Genomic DNA, 17,564 nt, shown 5'->3' with positions numbered 1-17,564 from the left:
ACCTCACACCAGTCAGAATGGATAAGATCAAAAACTCAGGTGACAGCAGATGCTGGTAAGGATGTGGAAAAAGAGGAACACTCCTCCATTTCTGGTGGGATTGCAAGCTGGTATAACCACTCTGCAAATCAGTTTGGTGGTTCCTACCTGAAAACTGGACATGGAACTACCTGAGGACCCAGCTATACTATTTCTGGGCATATACCCAAAAGATGCTCCAACATGTAATGAGGACACATGCTCCACTATGTTCATAGCAGCCGTATTTATAAAAGCTAGGAGCTGGAAATAACCCAGATGTCCCTCAATAGAGGAATGGATAAAAAAAATGTGGTATATTTACACAATGGTATGCTACTCAGCTATTAAAAACAATGATTCATGAAATTCTTAGGTATATGTATTGAACTAGAAAATATCATCCTGAGTGATGTAATCCAATCACAAAAGAACACACATGTATGCACTCACTGATGGTTATATATTAGCCACAAAGCTCCCAATAACCAAGATACAATTCAGAGACCACATGAAGCTCAAGAAGAAGGAAGACCAAAGTGTGGGTGCTTCGGACCTTCTAAGAAGGAGAACAAAATACTCATAGGAGCAAATATGGAGATAAAGTATTGACCAGAGATTGAAGGAAAGGCCACCCAGCGACTGTCCCTCCTGAGGATTCATCCCATATACAGTTATATCCCAGACACTGTTGTGGATGCCAAGAAGTGCATGCTAAAAGAAGCCTGATATGGCTATCTTCTGAGAGACCCTGCCAGAGCCTTACAAATATAGGGATGAATATTTGAAGACAATCAGTGAACTGAGCACAGGGTCCCCAGTAGAGGAGTTAGAGAATGGACTGAAAGAGTTGAAAGGCTTTTCAACCCCACAGGAGGAACAACATTATCAACCAACCAGAACTCCCCAAAACTAAACCATAAATAAAGGAGTATACATGACTCCAGCTGCATATGTAATAGAGGATGGCTTTGTCATACATCCATGGGAGGAGAAGTCCTTGGTCCTATGAATGCTCTATAGATTCCCCAGTGTAGGGGAATCAAGAGCAGGGAGGTAGATGTGGGTGGTTGGGTAGAGGAACACCTCATAGAAGCAGGGGGAGGGAGGATGTGATAGGGTGTTTCTAGGAGGGAGGGAAACTGGGAAAGGGGATAACATTTGAAATGTAAATAAAGAAAATATCCAATAAAAATGACAAGATCATGATGTTTGCAACAGGATGAGTGAATCTGGAGAACACCATCTTAAATAAGCTAGGAACAGAGAGATTAATACTGTATAGTTCCCTTTATATGCAAATCTGAAAAACCCAAATTCATAGACACAGAGCATAGAATGATTATTATTGCTAGGACCTGAGGAGTACTATGGAGCTGGAAAATTGTTGGTCAAAGGTTTTTGGCTGAATGAATGAATATATTCTGGAATTCTACAGCATGATTAGTGTACTTTATTTTAATATGGGAAATGATTTTGTAACAAATTGATGAAGATGTATTGCTTCTTTATTCCTCATCCTAATACCAGGATCATCTTTTATACAGAAATCTGCAGATCTCAAGTCTCACATAAAATGGCACAGTATTTTCATATGACCAACTCCTCCTTCTCTAAGCTCTAAATCACCCATTGGTTACAATAAAACTTAGAAAGATACAAAAATATGTAAATAACTATCATACTATATTTTAAAGGAATAATGTCAGGAATAATCTGTATATTTTTAGCATAGGTATACATTTTTTTCAAATAGTTTTGATCAGTGCTTGGTCAAGTTCATGAATGTAGGACTTCTGCATATGAACAGTGATGAGATGTAAATTATTGAAACTGAACATAACTTTAACATTTATTCAATAGTATTAACAAAATCACAAAGAAGCCAACAGTCCACACTATCCAAATATGATATGTTTTAAGATACTCAGTAGGTACCTTTCATGCAGATATTATTGAACTTCATATATACTGTTATTTTCCTATAGAAATACATGTATGTAAAAGTTTCACTTACAAATTAGGCACAAAAAGATTAACAATAATGTAGAAGAACAAATAATTCTAACAATAGACTTACTAGTAAAAGTTATACAAATGTAGTCACTTTTAAAATACCTAACACCATATATCTTAGACATTATATCATGTGACTTCTCTCTTTTCTTATTAAGATCTTTTAACTTCATGGGGCTGGAGAGGTGGTTCAGTGGCTAAGAGCATGCACTGCTCTCTTAGAGGACCCTAGTTCAGTACCTAGCACCCATGTGAGATAGCTCACACCTCCTGTAATTTGAGCTCCAGGGAATCTAGTGCCTTCTTCTGTGTCCCCATGGGTACTTGCATTCAGATTCATATATCCCCACTCCTCCTCCCTCCACGAAACATATACATTCTCGAAAATAACAGAAATATAAAAAGAAGAAAAAACAGGAACTTTATGACTTTTTTTTTTGTGGATCACTAATCTTACATTTTGGAGCCATTATTAAGTGAAACCAAGCTTACTTGAAAACCTACACTGCAGTAGTCCTAAAGTTATGCTAATAACTATGTTTGAACTGAGCAACAGGTGGCTAGCACAGAAAGAATCAATTCACTGGAAAAACTCATGAGGCTGGGCAGAGCATCATGGCATGTGATTTTATCACACTTCCCAGAATAGTATACTTTCACTTGCTTGGTTAGAGCCACACAAAGGTATGTAATATTACTTGTGACTATTGTGAAGGTCGTTATTTCTCTAATTATTTTCTCAGCCTGTTTATGCTTTGAGTAGAGGAAGGCTACTGATGTGTTTGAGTTAATTTTATATCCAGCCACTTTTCTGGTGTTGTTTATTAGGTTGAGGAGTTCTCTGGTGGAAATTTTGGGGTCACTTAAGTGTGTGATCATATCATCTTCAAATAGTGATATTTTGACTTCATCCTTTCTAATTTGTATCCCTTTGACCTCCTTTTGTTGTCTAATTTCTAGCCTGAGCTAGAAATTCAAGTACTACGTTAAATAGATATAAAGAGAATTGGCAGCCTTATTTTAGTGGAATTGCTTCAAGTTTCTCTCCACTCAGTTTGATATTGACAAATGGTTTGCTGTATATTGCTTTTACTGTGTTTAGGTATGGGCCATGAATTCCTGATCTTTCCAAGACTTTTAACATGAAGGGATGGTGAATTTTTGGCAAATGGTTTTTCAGCTTCTAATGAAATGATCATGTGGTTTCTGTCTTTGAGTTTGTTTATGCAGTGGATTATGCTGATGGATTTCCATATATTGAACCATCCCTGCATCCCAGGGATAAAGCCTACTTGATCATGGTGAGTGATCATTTTGATGTGTTCTTTGATTAGGTTGGCAAGAGTTTTATTGAGTATTTTTGCATCAATAATCATAAGGGAGGTTGATCTGAAGTTCTCTTTCTTTGTTTGGTCTTTGTGTGGTTTAGGTATAAGTGTAACTGTGGCTTCATAGAATGAATTGGGTAGTGTTCCTTCTGTTTAAATTATGTGGAATAGTTTGAAGAGTATTGGTATTAGGTCTTCATTAAAGGTCTGATAGAACTCTGCAACAAACCCACCTGATCCTGGGTTTATTGGGAGATTTTTAATGACTGCTTCTATTTCTTTCGGGGTTATGGGACTGTTTAGATGGTTTATCTAACCCTGTTTTAACTTTGGTACCTTGTATGTGTCAAGAAAACTGTCCATTTCATCCAGATTTTCCAATTTAGTTCAGTATAAACTTTTGTAGTATGATCTGGTAATTTTTGAATTTCCGTGGTTTCCATTGTTACATCTCCCTATTCATTTCTGATTTTATTAATTTGGATACTGTCTCTATGCCCTCTGGTTTGTCTGGCTAAGGGTTTATCTATCTTATTGATTTCCTCAAAGAACCAGCTCCTCCTTTTGTTGATTCTTTGTATAGTTCTTTTTGTTTCTACTTGGTTAATTTCAACCCTGAGTTTGATTATTTCCTGCCATCTTCTCCTTTAGGATGTATTTGCTTCTTTTAGTTCTAGAGCTTTCAGGTGTGCTGTCAAGCTGCTAGTGTAAACTCTCTCCAGTTTCTTTCCGGAGGCACTCAGAGCTATGAGTGTTCCTCTTACCAATGCTTTTATTGTGTCCCATAAGTTTTGGTATGATTTGTCTTTATTTTCATTAAATTCTAAAAAGTCTTTAATTTCTTTCTTTATTTCTTCCTTGAGTAGAGTGTTGTTCAGTTTCCATGTGTATGTGTGTTTCCCATTGTTTTTGTTGTAATTTAAAACCAATTTTGGTCCGTGTTGATCTGATAGGGTGCATAGAATTATTTCAATCTTCTTGTATCTGTTGAGGCTTGTTTTATGACCAATTATATGGTCAGTTTTGGAGAAGGGACCATGAGGTGCTTAGAAGAAGGTATATTCATTTGCTTTAGGATGAAATGTTCTGTAAATATCTGTTAGATCCATTTGATTCATAACTTCTGTGAGTTTCACTGTGTCTCTGTTTAGTTTCTGTTTCCATGATCTGTCCATGGATGAGAGTGGGGTGTTGAAGTCTCCCAGTATTATTGTGGGGGGTACGATGTATGTTTTGAGCTTTAGCAAAATTTCTTTTATGAATGTGGGTGCCCTTGCATTTGGAACATAGATGTTCAGAATTGAAAGTTCATCTTGGTAGATTTTTCCTTTGACCAGTATGAAGTGTCCTTCCTTATCCTTTTTGATAACTTTTGGTTGAATGTCAATTTTATTTGATATTAGAGTGGCTACTCCAGCTTGTTTCTTGGGACCATTTGCTTGGAAAATTGTATCCCAACCTTTTACTCTCAGGTAGTGTCTGCCTTTGTCACTGAGGTGAGTTTCCTGTATACTGCAAAATTCTGGGTCCTGTTTATGTATCCAGTTTGTTAGTCTATGTCTTTTTTATTGAGGAATTGAGTCCATTGATGTTAAGAGATACTGCCATGTAACCTTGGTTTCTGTTGCTATGTTCTTATGCTTGCCTCCTGCCATCTGATTATCTCTAGTGCTCCCTGCCCTCCTTATATCTGTCTAGAGTCTTTCCTTCCTGTAATCCTGGTTGAGCCAGAAGTCTTCAGAGTCCAGCTATTTCTGTGATCCTGTGATTCTGGAATCCTGTGATCCTGAGATTCTGGGTGTGTCAGAGTTCCTGGAAGTCAATCTTCCTCTGAGACCCCAAGATTCTGGTGTGACCAAGTTCCTGTGATCCTATGATCCTGTGATCCTGGGTGTGCCAGAGAGCCTGGGAATGGAGTCTCCTCTGGGGATTGTGGGACTGGCTGCCATGTTTGGGCTCAAGGTAAACCTGGGCAGACCATAAGGAACCCAAGCCACTGGTCAGAAGGCATCCCTGGATCCTGCTGGTTTCAGTTACCCCTGGTGGTGTTGGTACAAGTGTGGTGTCCTGCTCACCCATGATCCTATGATCCTGGGTATGCTAGAGCACCTGGGAGTGAAGCCTCCTGTGGTGGCTGTGAGACTTGCTGCTGAGTTCTCACCCAAGGTAAATTGGCTGGATCTCTTCTTTTGAAGCATAGGATACCACTTTGTGAGGTATGTGTCTATGAAGCACATTTTCCCATCCATTCATCCTTCAAGGTACCTTAGGTTGATCCCATAACTTTCTATTATGAATACTGTCACAATGGATATGGAACTTAGATATTGCTTTGACATTTGGATTTCACTTATTTGGGGTCATACCCAGAAGTGTAATATGTGGTACTTTCATTCTTAGTTCTTTGAAAGAGCTTCCATACACTTTTCTGTGATGGTGTGACTAATCTACATTCCAGTCTAGAGCATACAAGGGTTCCTGTTTTCTGTATCATTGCTGGAACTTTTTATCTTTTATCTTTTCACTAATAAGCATGTATCATTGCAATGTACAGTGTTACAATGTATTACATGTAATAATACAATTATAAGCATGTACATGGTAGAATCTCACTGTGGTTTTAATTGGACCATCTGATCATTAGTGATGATATGTCTTCCTCCATAGATCTACATGTCACTCATTCCTTCTCTTAAAAATGTCATTTCAGAGCCACTGTCCATTTCTAATGATTATTTGCATTTATCTTCTTGCTAAGCCAGTTCTTCCTATTTTGTACCAAAGTCCTGCAGCCCCACATAATCATGCTTTTAATTTTTGCTTTTATTGCCTGTGTTTGATGAGGAGGGCTATTTTAAAAAACAGTACCCAAATCACTATCAATCTTACATTTAAATTTTTCATCAATTTTGAGTTTTTGTACAAAGTGTCACCTAAGAATCCATTGAATCCTTTGATGTCAGATAGACAGCCTCCCAACACAGTTTATTAAAACCCACACTTCTTCACTAGTCCTGGCACTTTTGTTAAAAATCACTTAACTGCAAGTATATTTATTTCTGAGTTTTCTACTCTGATTCATAGGAATAAACTCCTGTTTCTCATTTTGAGCACTGTTCTACATGGTTACTGCAACTCTGCTATATATTTTGAAGGTAGAGATAAAGGGGGCTCTGAATTTGTTTTTATTTAGGTCTCAGTAGTCTGGAGTCCTGTGTGGCATGAATTTTAACTTGATAAGATTTGAAAGGCATAGGGCAGTGTTTCTCAATTTGTAGGCTGTGACTCCTTTGGGGGCCGAATGACCCTTTCTCAGCAATCACCTAAGATAATCAGAAAATACAGATATTTGCATTACAATTCATAACAGTAGCAGAATTGCACTTATGAAGTAGCACCAAAAATATTATTTTGGAGATCACAACGTTAGTAAGTTGAGAACCACTGGCCTAAAGTAACAGTAGTAACAAAGTATTTTCCCTCATAATATAATAGGCAGCTTGTATTGATATCTATGTTTTTGTAAATGATGAACTCGAATAGCATATGTTTCTTATAATAAATACTATTGTGACAAGGTAGTCACTAGAGAAAAATAGCCCCAAAATGACACAGGATATGACATAGTTGATGACTTAGTTCTGCCAAGAAAGGGTAATCTAGTCATTCATAATTCTTACTTTACTTAAGGTCTATCAGAAGGTTCTGGGCCAGACAGATACCCCAATGTTATAAAAATATATCAAAGACTATCTATGCAGCCAACTGCTTCTATAAATTGTTTAAGTTTTGGAAGATATGGTTTTGTGCTTCCTATATGTATTTTATCATGGTATAGTTGAAAAAATATCCACACACATTTAAAGTTACTTGGAAAGACTATACATAATAGACAGTTCTGGAGAGGTCTGTAAGTAGAAAACCCAAGTTTCATAAAACAAATTCCAGTGATTTTTTTCCAATAAAAAATGTAGATCCACAAATCATAGTACAGGTTTTTAACACTAAGATATTGGAAGAAAAGGAAAAAAACAAATTCATTATATATTTGAGTGCTTTCTTTAGAGGAGCCGTGCTTTCTTTCACAAGAATTACAATTTTCATAACACATAAAAGATACATCCTTTTTATTCTCCCAAATTCAGATATCAAGTTCTAATTTTGAAATTATCACAAATGCCCAAGTCAGAATAAAAGTAAAAATAACATTGCTGCACCCACAAAGTAGTTCATCACTCAACCTTCATCTGAGAAACTCCTCTTACAACTGGACAGTATGTAGAGAGTGAAAGAAATTGGAGCACTCAGTCCTAAACAACATGTCTTTTTCAAACCCTTTTTGTCAATGGCTTGGAATCTATGCAGAAGGGGAGGCAGGAAGATTTTAAGAGCCAGAAGTGGTAAACCATTCCAAGAAAACAGTTTCTTCCAAACATTACAGGACTGATATTCACATAAACTCACAGAGACTATCGAACCATGCACAAGACTTACAGAGGTTCAAACTAGACTAAATTCTAGCATTGAGAAGAGAAGTGAACACAAAAATCCAACCCCTAACTGAGCTATTGCAACTATTTACAACGTATACCTGTTGGGAAAATCAGTTTTCTCCAATGGAGAGTTCCTGGGTGTTTCAAACACACTCCAGGATAGGCCGCATGTCTCGATGTAGTTGGCCAACACAAAGCAAACTCAGTATATCTGTTGTTCTTTTGGAGTGGCACGAGGGGAGTGGGGGACTGGCTCTGTGTGTGTGTGTGTGTGTGTGTGTGTGTGTGTGTGTGTGTGTGTGTGTGTGTGTGTGTAGATGGTGTTGTTGGCTTTCCTGTTTTGCTGTGTTGGGTTTTGGGGGATGGGTGGGTTTTATTTTTTAAGATATATCTGGGGGAGAGGGAGAGGAAGAAAAAGAACATGAAGTTGGATGGGTAGTGAGTTGAGAAGAATCTAGGAAGCATCAACAGAGGAAAGAAATAACAAACAATATTGTATGAAAAATTTTTAAATGAATACATATTATGTGTGTCTCTGTGTGAGTACATGCACAGGGTATGTGCACAATACTGCAGGTGCTTGTGTGTAGAGGACAGAAGGGTTGGTCTCTCCACAGCTGGATAGTTGTAAGCTGACATGAGTGCTGAGAACTGAACTCAAGTCTTCCTCTAGCAAAGTCCATGTTCTTATAACTATGAGCCATCTCTCCAGCCACAGAACCTTAAAACCTATGATGATGTTACCATCTGTTATCAACAAGTGTCAGGAATATCTAGCATGTCTGTCCCCTTCTATGATGAAATTCTTTACAGATCACTGTGTATTTTGAATGAACTCTTACATTTATGAAGAAGTAAGTGTCTTTGATCTTACATTTTCTCCAAGGTTTCATTTTGATATCTGTAATTTAATATTTTAGTAAACTCCCTAGACTCAAATGAGATCACCTTGGCCACTTGGAAAGCTTGGGCTCTGAAGAGACATTCTCTTTAGCACAGGCATACATGCCTTTAAAGGTTGGCCACTTGGGTCCCTCTCTATGTGTAGGCATGTGCCCTGGGCTTATCAGAGGACAGTTAACTTCAGTATGCTGTGGATTTCTTAATGCCTTGGGAAGGGAGTTCTGAGAAAGCTGAAGTGAAAAGCAAATGTATGCAAATAAACAACAGGTGAAAGAAATTACTTGAGTGTCAAAAAGGAAATACTCTGAAACCGCTTGGAGCACATGCTTAATTCAGATGTACTAAGAACAATCTCTCGACATAAAATAAATTTAACTATAAGCAAAAGTTGAGAAGATGAATCCTGCTTTGCATAACAGCATCATAGGGGAGGGGTGTTTTGTCATTAATAAAGGGCTCTCTTTGTTTTGCAGTTTGAAGTAGAGTAAATATTCCAAATCATTAAGTTGCTTGTTTGTTAATGTTATCAGATATTATATCACTATTTACATATGATACAGGATATGGTATTTAGATATTTAGTGTCTTTTGTAGAAAATAAGAGCAATGCTTTTAACACTGCTTCTAGGAATTCCTGTGCTTGTCAAGAAGCCAGATATGTAGGGAATCCATAGTAAGCTGTAGAAAATAGTGAATGTAAGAACAAAATGGTGGTGCATGGAAGAGGATGAATAAGTACCTCCATCCTCCAAGACAGTTTAGATATTGAGGGGGTGTGAAGCTTGATACCTGATACCTTCTATGCTCTTAACAAGGTAGAACCAGGAGTAGGGCCTGGTAGTGCTTAGACTGCCGAGAGATATGAAGAGGAGGAAGACAGGGGGTGGGGGAGAATTGATACAAGATCAAAAAAAAAAAATAAGGTAAGTTTGCATAAAACTCATGATTATTTGAGACAAAGTAAGTATGAAGAAAGAAAATAAAGAGGGAGAAAGGGAAGAACAAGAGGTTGAAAATGAGATGAAGCACATTTTTAACAGTTTCAAATGCTACCTCCAGGCAGCTGCATCTAACAGTCAGACTACAGTTTAGAGACTCCCCTCTAGCATCAGTGTGGGAGTGAATTAAAGTGAGAAAATTTGAAGTTTGTGTTTGTTTTGTTTTTTAATGAGCTAGATCATCTCCATGCTGTAGAGATATGATAAACACTAAATAAGGAATTGCCAGTGGGAATAAAAGCCAGATAGTTTTGGGGTTTGAGGTAATGCCCAATTTGAGGAACCAGAATCACAGGAAGCTGTCATAGGGTTCCACTTGGCTCAAGAAGTAAAGTATGTGGAATATGGAGGAGCATAAGATACTGGATTATTTGTTTGTTCGACGGGTTTTATTCACTGCCAAATTTAGATACTTGTGACCTCACTGGAGAAGGGCTCATTGCATAAGGGGTGAGAATACAGATTGATCAAAAGAGTAGGTACTAAAGATACCGATCTGGGAAACCCTCCACAGCGAAGTGGGAACTAAAGATGTGAGAGATTAAGATGAGTCTGGAAAAGTAATCTGTGAGAAAGAAAATAGCCTGAGAACAGAACTCATAAAAGCCAGCATCCAAGAGAGGAGAAGGAAAGCTCACCCACAGAGGATAAATTGGGACAGACTGAGAGAGAGAGAGAGAGAGAGAGAGAGACAGAGAGAGACAGAGAGAGACAGAGAGAGACAGAGAGAGACAGAGAGAGACAGAGAGAGAGACAGAGAGAGAGGAGGCCTAATCAGTGTGCTCAAGGAACAAGGCATTTTTTTAATGACTTCAGTCAGAGAAATGTCTGGGAATATATGGGCAACAGGCCATTTGGGTTCTAGAAAAATAAATAGGGCAGAATTAGGAATGGAGAGCATAGAAGCTGGGAAATGAAGTTAGATCACAATAGGGAGAAATACGTGTTTATTGGGTGTTCCGGTGAAGTACTTGGCTGACATGTGGAAAGTCAATATGTAGCAATATATGACCATGACCAGCCAGTTTTTGCACTAACTATTCCTACCTAAGGAGAAGACCATTAGCTGATGATCACTCAGAACACTGTAGAGTTCACTGCCTTCCATCAAGGATAATTCCAAAGCAAGTGTCTTTGCTGCTCATATTATTTCCATGCTCTGTGTCAAGATGCATTGTGTCAGCTGTGCCATTCATAGCAAGGTGGTCAGGAATTGAATTCCTGAAACCCAGAAGAACTGAGTACCCATGCCTTGATTTGGACTGCTGATGCTGTCCCCTCCACCTCCACCAGAGTTCATGTAAAGATCTTGCTTTATAAGAATGGAAGAAAAAAGATCTGGGTCAAATAAAATGGAAATTATACTTTAAAAAATAAAGTATTCCTTTTATTGAGGACAGTGGTGCATGCTTGTACTCTCAGAGTTTGGAAGGCTGCAGCAAGACACTCCCAAGTTTAAACTTAGCCTGAACTTTTGAAGGAATAGAGTACTAATATGTAGCAAATACTTTAAAAAGAAATGTATTCTGGCCTGAAAATGTAGCTCAGTCAGTACAGTGGGTGCATAGCATGCTTGAAGCTCATTTTGAGTTTAACACCCTAGAGATTACCATTCAAGCCTTCAGGCTGAGGCCAAAACTGAACCTTCACATGTTGGAATAGCACTGCTGAGCCGTCATTTGGAAAGCTCACATTTGGGCAAATTCATTTGCCATAGGAAAAAGCTGGGTTCAGATACAGCAGAATCCTTCCTGCTGGAAAACCATTCTTTACATAAGAAACATGTTCTTATATGGTTTCTGCTTTTACCATGACGCCTTGCTATTCAGGTGCTACATGGATATGGGCCCTTCTGTCTGCATTCTGGATGGCTTAGAAAATGGAAGGTTTCCCAACAGAAAGACTGCCTCTGTGTGGAGGTCTGTTGCTGAACTTTCATGGCTGCTGGCTGCCATGGAGATTCATGCCCTGAGCAGCTCACTGGCCTTTCCACAGGATTTTACAGAATTCTTGCAAGTTCACTTCGATTATTTTGAAAGCCTAAAAACTAAAACTTCAATTCCAAATGCTCTTATTCTGTAGCAATGAAATCGATGTGTGAAACAACCCCAGTACACATACACACACACACACACACACACACACACACACACACGTACAAATATACAGAAACTATGTTTTAGGCAATGCCCTCAGCCTCATTCATTCTTTAATTAATTAGTTATTTTTTTACTTATTCACTTTACATCTTGCTCACTGCCTCCCTCCCAGTCACTCCTTCCTCTTCTCTGAACGGGTGAGGCTGCCCTCCTGAATATTCTCCCACCCTGGCTCATCAAGTCTACAAGACTAGTCACATTCTTTCCCACTGAGGCCAGACAAGGCAGCCCCGTTAGAAGAACATGTCGCACATACAGGTAACAGCTTTTGGGATAGTTCCTGCTCCAGTTGTTCAAGACCCACATGATGACTAAGCTGCATATCTGCTACATAAGTGCTGGGAGACCTAGGTCCAGCATGTGTATGCTCTTTGGTTGGTAGTTCAACAAGAAATGCAGGGACAGGGGATGGAGCAGAGACTGAGAGAATGGCCAGCCAATAAGGTGCCCAACTTGAGACACATCTCATGGGTAAGCACCAATCCCTGACACTATTAATGATACTCTGTTATGCTTGCAGACAAGAATCTGCATGGCTGTCCTCTGAGAGGCTCCACCCAGCATCTGACTCAGATAGATGCAAACACCCATAGCCAAACAATGAATGGAGCTTGGGGATTTTTATGGAAGAATTGGGGGAAGGATTGTGGGGCCCCAAAGGAAATAGGAACTACCCAGGAAGACCAACAGTGTCAACTAACCTTGGCCTCACTCATTTTAACCACATGAAGTTAGAATAAGTTTTACACACTGTGCTTCTGTCTCATCCTATCACTTCTTTATGTATAATTTTAGCCTTTGGGTCAGCAGCAAGATTACTCAATGAATGGAGGTGCATTCATGCAGAACTGATGATTTGAGTTCAAGCCCTGTAATTCATAAGGCTTATAACTCAACAGGACTCACAATAAACAAACAAATAAACAGTTCTCATTAAAATAAAATGCCTGTGGTAAGGACGTACAGGGGGAATCTCATCAACCTAGGTCTAAGATACCTTCTAGAATGAATCCTAGCCTGCTGAGTATCGTATAACTTGTCCTGAACATCTGTCCTTCTCATGAGCACATTCTATGGACATAGTCTTGATAAAAGCCCTATATCCCTATATATTGAAATCAAATAATCTTTAAGGTGGTAGAATAGAGCTGCATTCATATCCTCTCTAATAAATGCAGGGAGCTCAATGGATATATCACCATCAACAGTCTTTATTTCTATGTTCTTAGAAATAATCCAGCAATTCTTTCCCTGTCAACCAAAAATAAATATGTAATTAAATGTACATTAAATATGGATTCCCCACCTCTATTCTTTCTTCAGATTATCTTCAGTAAGTATTTACACTAACTTCCCTTTTAAAGCTTATTCCCCGGCTACAACTAATGAAGCTTTAAATTTTCTATGCTTATACTATTATATAGTTTGTATATAGTAAAAGAAATATCTTTGTTATCCATTTTGATAACTTACTCTGCAGTCAGCGATACTTTCACCTGTGTATTGGTACTGCCATTCTGATTGTATCACATAGATGAGTCTGACCCATTCCTGCCCTTTATGTAAATCAAATCATATGTCTCTGTTTTTACTTCTGATTTTCTTCTCAACCCCATTTTCATTGTTTTGGGAGTTAATTCTATTTACTGTTGACTAATAATTATACATAGCTACTTGACAACAAAGATATGTTCTACAAAATGCATCATTTTTCTTACTTGAACATGCAATGGTACTTATGAACATATGATGAGCATAGTATGTACATACATAAGTGAAGATGGCTCCAGCATCATTAAACAATAGTCTTAGGGTGTTACTATCACACATGTGGTCTATTGTTGACCTAATAACATTATTCATTCATGACTTTATCTGTCTGATGTAACAGAGTTGGCTAATCTTTTCTTGATGACATTTTCTATTATTAATAATGTTGTTTTATTCTAATGACAAACTTTTCTTGGATGCACATGGAATGGCTTAGTCATAAAATCTTTTTTTCTGGAAATAATCAGCTTTTCATAGTGAAGTGGCATTTTTATATTTTCACCAATAAGCTATGAACTTTCCAGCTACTCTAAACACAGTAAGGTGTACAATTTTGTTTCATTATCTTTCTCATGAATACAGGAATGTCAGTTAACCAATTTAATCTAGTCTTATGGCATAAAGCATAGTTTCTGTGTTCAAGTTGAACAATGATGATTCTTATGTTTATAGGTTTCTTATGTTTATGTGTTTACTAGAAACACATGGTAGGTTTTCCTTTCTGAGGTTAAAATAAAAGAATATCAATGGAAACCTGGTATCTCTCACCCAAATGAAATTTCTCAATGAATGTAATTTCACACTCCTGAAATGAAAAGTCATTAATTTTTTTCTTGACATCTTTATTATCTGATTGCTCATTTATAGAGTCTCTCACCCTTCAAGGGCACATTGGGAACTCAAGCATCCTTTGGCTTTCACTTTGAGGTCTGTAAGTTTAGGAGCTAAAAAATGTTATAATATTGCTAGGTAGACATTGGGTGCTTAGCAAAAATAGCAGCCATGATAAAGAGGTTTCTCAGGAGGAGATGCCTAGATATGAGGCTCAAAGTTTTGCCTAAACTGAAACAGTGTTCCAAGTGGCCCTAGAATTTGAATTAAAGAGATTCTACACCTGGAGATGAAATCACTTGAACTCTCTCTACTCCCTCAAAACACCTCAAGTATGCATTGATACTGACTGAGATCTCAGCTGTCATGAGCTATTTGCTCCTGGCCTAAGGCAAAATGAGGTGTTTCCTAACCAGCTCCATTGAGGCAGGACCCAACAGATGCAAGATGGTCAGACTTGAGACTAATCCCATCAGAATCTGATTTAAATCTGAGTGTCAGAGAACTCAATCTGGGTTTCTTTTGCTATGTTCTTTTTATAATGGTTACATTCAAAGTTAATTACTGTATCATTTGAACAATATTTACTCTGAACTAACTTACCGTAATAAAATGTTTTAAATATTTTGAACAAAGCTGATTATATACTGTACTAGTTAGTTTTTTGTCAACTTGACACAAGTTGGAGCCATTTGGAAGAGAGAACTTCAACTGAAAGGGAAAATGTCTCTATCAAATTGGTGTGCAGTCAAGTGTTGGAACATTTTAGGCAAAATTCATTGTTCAAAATTCACTTAGCTAGTAAACCACATGTATACATGAAAGCAAACTGAATAAATCATAGGAATCATGACAGTAAACAAGGAGTCCACAATTAAGATACTTGGGATTTCTAGAGATTTTAGGTATCCTAAAGAGACTGAATTTTTGAAGAGTATAGGTAATTTAAAAGTTAGAATAAATTTTATATTGTTATTAATATTAAAATGATACTTTTTATATTGGTTGGACTCAAAGTCAATTAAATGTGCCATTTGATCAATATTTATTCTGACTAGTCTACCATAATAATAAATTTTATTTTTTAAAAAAACAAGGATTTTTATATGTGTGTGGTTATTATTACATATCTCTGCCTAATGTATTTCAAATAACTAATCTCAGTCCTAATGTTTATCTTTATTAAATTGAATTACTTATCTCTATAAGAATATATGCATGTGTGTTTATATTTATGTATACACAATTGCCAGCTTCATAACTAATAACATTTGAAAACTTAAAGCCACAAAATCATGTAAGCCAGTCACATCATCTTTCAAATGTCTACAAGGAATCAGGTATGTATTACCTTTTCTGGACCCTTTAAAAGGAACCTTTTATAATGAACAAGAAGTGGTTGAAAGCTGGAGTCTACAATGCTCTTAAATCAACAGATGCCTTATTCAGAGGTCTGAGCAGTAGCCAACAACAGTAATACTGAGTATAAAATGTTTTTTTTTTATTCTTTCTTGGTCACACATTTTTTCAAATCCCATCTCAATTTATAAAAATATATTATTTGGAGTTGCAGGAACATCTAGGATATCAGTCTCCTTTAAGAAAATAAAGTGTATAAAATTCCTCTTAGGAAGCTATGAAAATGTATAAGGTAGCAAACAAGAAAGTCACTTATTAATATTAAGGGCAGAATATTTCTTATTCTTTAGAATCAGAAAAACTCAATGTGAATACATCAGTCACATATTGCCAAAAGTCTGTATCTAAGTAAGTAATATGTATGGTGTTTCTCTCTGACAGCTTTATGATTTACATGAGTGGGTAAATAAGATAAAGTATAGATAGAAAAATGATACCAATATCAAAGATAAAACCTCAGAGGAGAAGCCTAATTTATCAAAACTGAAAAAAATTCACAAAATTTTGGAATATCCAATTTCACTAAAATACCCATTAAAAGTGATACTTGGAGTCTGTAGAAATCAATCATTGTTCTTTTCAAGTATATCTGACATTTGCAGTCTGTCACTATTTGCCATTCAGCCACTCAGTGCTCTAGATCACTTCCAGCCCCAACCCAGAAACCCTCTTTTTTTTTCTTCTGATGTTTTATAGGAGACACATAAAAATAGACAACACTATTGGGAAGTTAAGGTCCAGAATGATTGTAAGTCAGATACTGTGAGTATAGCATTTAAAACTTAGGCAAATTTGACCAGTTAGGAAAAACAATCACTAGTTGGTGTGTTCACATCAATAGCTGGTTACAGAACACATTTGAAGCCAAACAAAATAATAAGGTGAAAGCTTTGGATGTTCCTGAGAAAAAAAGGTGTGTTTTGTGACTTTGATGGGGGTAAGTGTACTTATTTTTTCTAAAAAAAAAAAAAAAATCCCCTTACTTGCTGTATTTCAATATATTTTATGTATACCAAATAATATTTTTATTTCTGTGAAAGTATATGGAAATATTGATGATTTTTCTCTCTCTTCTTATTTGCTGGTAGTTGATTTCTTAAGAACAGCTTACAGAGAAACTGGACAAAACAGCTACATTTAGAAGAAATGCAAAAGAGACAAATGATATCAATACAGTTAGGATACAGATGAAGAATAGAGTCATGGAAGGGAGCCTCCAGAAGGACAGCAGGTGTTAGACTGATCAGTTAGCAAGTCAGTTGTAAAGGTAAGAGAAAGTAAGCTGTAAGGGTAAGTCTTCTGAGAGAGCTAGTGAAAGGACAGGACTTCAAACTTAGCAGAGATGAAGCAGGGGACAGTACACTGTCCCTCTTCTGAATGTTCCTTATGTCAACATGTGTGTTGTAGGCACTTTTCATCTGTACCTGGCTATTTGCCAGAATTTCAGCTCACCATGCAAATACCTTATGGCTCTGTGCCTTCCTTGAATGACAACCTCACCTGATCATCAGAATCTATTACTGCTTATCAGAGATGACCCCCCCCCACATCACCCCTGAGCTTTAGAGGAAGCTGCTCCTTTTATTTTAGTGTTTGCGGAGGCTAATGGGTCACCTACTAACTGATGACCTGTCTTCTGCTTACCTGTAGTTGAAACTGGACTGTATCCAGAATTGTGACCTTTGTTTAACGTAAAATTTGTTTCTTTATGAAACAGGTAAAAGGGAGAGTGTCCAGAGAGAGTCACAAGGCTGAGCATCTGGTCTGAAAGCTGACTGCAGCAGAAAGAAACTCACAGTCCCCACGTTAACAAGGAGCAAGGCTGGCTTGTTAATTCAAAACCTTGTA

General features: G+C 37.3%; 1 long non-coding RNA gene across 1 annotated transcript; it reads left to right on the top strand.

Annotated features, from left to right (window-relative positions):
- Positions 1-5,232: 5,232 nt before the first annotated feature.
- On the top strand, positions 5,233-17,564 carry LOC110302670 (uncharacterized). Its single transcript, XR_002378833.1, has 3 exons — positions 5,233-5,324; positions 16,805-16,983; positions 17,434-17,564. It is a non-coding gene; the product is annotated as an uncharacterized LOC110302670 (long non-coding RNA).

Source organism: Mus caroli, unplaced genomic scaffold (genome assembly GCF_978045245.1).
Source record: "Mus caroli unplaced genomic scaffold, Mus_caroli_1 scaffold_9, whole genome shotgun sequence".
NCBI classification, from domain to species: domain Eukaryota; kingdom Metazoa; phylum Chordata; class Mammalia; order Rodentia; family Muridae; genus Mus; species Mus caroli.
Note: the sequence above shows the minus strand (reverse complement) of the source record. Positions and strands in the feature narration are given on the sequence as shown.